Raw genomic sequence first — 2,615 nt, 5'->3', positions numbered from 1 at the left:
AAGGGGGAACCGATTACAAGGATCTACATATAACCTCTTCCCTGGGGGATGGACAACAGAAAAGTGGGTGAAGGGAGACATCAGACAATGTAAGATATGACAAAATAACAATAATTTATAAATTAACAAGGGTTCATGAGGTGGGGGGCGTGGAGGGAGGGGAAAAATGAGCTGATACCAAGGGCGCAAGTAGAAAGCAAATGTTTTGAGAATGATGATGGCAACTAATGTGCTTGACACAATGGATGGATGGATGGATTGTGATAAGAGTTGTACGAGCCCCCAGTAAAGTGATTTTTTTTAAAAAAGGGTTCAACATTTGATCTTACAAATACATACAACCCTCTGTATTAAAATAATTATTAAAGATAATTTCACTAACTCCAAATAAACAAGAAACAGAGCGGGAGGAGAGGTACATCTCTATTACTCACTCCCATCCAGTCAATTCTGACTGATAGCAGCCTACTGGACAGGTAGACTTGCCCCTGCAAGTTTCTAAGACTGGAGCTCTTTTTATGGGTTTTGTTTTTCATAAATCATTTTATTAGAGGTTCTTTCAGCTCCTCTAAGAATGCAGACATCAGTTGTATCAAACCCATTTGTACACATGTTGCCATCATCATTTCCAAAACATTTTCTTTCTACTTCAGCAAGACTGGAACTCTTTATGGGAGTGGAAGTCCAGTCTTTCTCTGCAGGAACCCTTGGTGGTTTTTTGCTGCTGACCTTGCAGTTGGCAGTCCACATGTCACCCACTCTACCCCAAGGCCTCCCTTTAGCCTCTATGCATCCTATTTAACTAGAGTAAGCACTTTTTGGTCATTACCTGAGCTCTTTCCAGCTCTATTTTCTTCTCTGCCTCAAATTCCCTGGATCTCAGAACTGGGGTACTGATTTAGTGGTAGGGGCACATGAGAGAGGTTTGCGACCGGCTGAACCCAGTGGGGACACCAGACGACAACAGTTTAATTGGTGGTTTTTAAAGTCTTTTTTCCTTTTTATATTATTTCTCAGGGGGACTTTTTAAGGGCCCATGCTGACATCCAATTATAATAGTTTTCCTTCTTTTAAAACCAGCTGAATACATTTCCTTTCATTAAAAGTACATATGTACCTTAACCATTCATGCCTATTAAAGATGGGACCTTGAGCCCTTTTACAGAGAATTTGGTTCTTGGAAGATACACAAGGCCTTGGTATAATTTGCTTAGGGGCTGTAGCAACGATTCACAGGTTGTCTGCTCCCCAGGTGAAGTGTCAGGTAGGCTCTTCAACCCTGTTTCTGTCAGGGGATGCAAGAAGGAATTGCATTCTGAGGGTTGAACTGAAAAGATCCTTCAGAAGGGGGCGTGTAGTGAAGTCTTGTGGGCTGGGTTGGGTGAATAACAAAGGGATTCAGAGTCACATGGAGACCAGTGACACCCTTTGGCATTCTGGACCTGAAAAGACAAGAAACCCAAGGCCAGTGGGAGCTGGAGTCCAGGAGGAGGCAGCCACTGTCCACAGCTGTGCTGAAGCAGGAAGGAGCAGGGAATGGGCACCTGACTCCCTCCCTCCCTCCAGTTTCTTCCTTCATTGAATATTGTAAACTATCCCACAAGGGAGCCTGGGGTCCTCTTCAATTCCCTTCAGTTTCATGTCGGGAATCTGCCCTCACACTGCCCTATACTTAACAAAAGGAATGGAAAGCCTCTAGACCTTGTGTCTTCCTCTAGCTACCACACCCTCTCTCCTTCCAAGTTAAATTCTCCCAAGAGTGGATTGTACCAAAGCGCTCCTCTTTCTCATCTCCTATTTCCTCACCTCACTGCCTTGTGGGTGCCCCTCTCCTTGGCAGCTCGGTCAATATTCCCGAATGACCTCCTTGTTGCTGAATTCAAAGACAAATTCTGTTCATGTTTACTGATCCTCTTGGAACCATCTGATGGTGTTAACTTTCCCTCTTTCTTGAAATTTCTTCAAGGTCACTTTGTAGCACAGTTTCCAAGTTTTCTGCCTACATTCCTGCCCATTTTTCTCAGATATCTCTTCCATAGTCCTCCTCTTACAGACTGACGTTCTCTACATTACTCTCCTTGGCTGTTTGTCTTCTTTCATAAATTCCATCTCAGCACTCTGATGCACTCTTTTGGCTTCAACACCATCAATAGGTCAAAGTCTCTTAAATTTGTGTATCTAGTCCAGAAATCTCTTCAGGACTGGAGCAAAACCCCAAAAAAGCCCCACTGCCATTAAGTAAATTCCAATGCATAGCAACCCTAGATGGGGTTTCCGAGACTCAATTTTGACAGAAGCAGACAGCCTCATGTTTCTCTTTCAGGGTGGCTTTTGGGTTTGAACCACTGACCTCACAGTTAGCAACCCAATACCCAAACCACAGGACCAGATCCACGCACATACCACCACAACCTACATTCTGTAGCTCTCTTCCCTAGACCTCCATTCCTCCCATTTTACCTATGTAAGTCAAGAATACAATAACCCACACAGTCAGCCAAATGAAAAACCCTAGACTCAACTCCTGCATAAGGACAAGTTTTAAAATATTGCTACTAAGGTTCCGTGTATACATACCCGGGTCTATTACAAGCTAAACATGTTTACGCATGCCT

This window comes from Echinops telfairi, unplaced genomic scaffold, assembly GCF_000313985.2.
Source record: "Echinops telfairi isolate 266 unplaced genomic scaffold, ASM31398v2 ScPeMD7_7407;HRSCAF=8445, whole genome shotgun sequence".
NCBI lineage: Eukaryota > Metazoa > Chordata > Mammalia > Afrosoricida > Tenrecidae > Echinops > Echinops telfairi.
Note: the sequence above shows the minus strand (reverse complement) of the source record.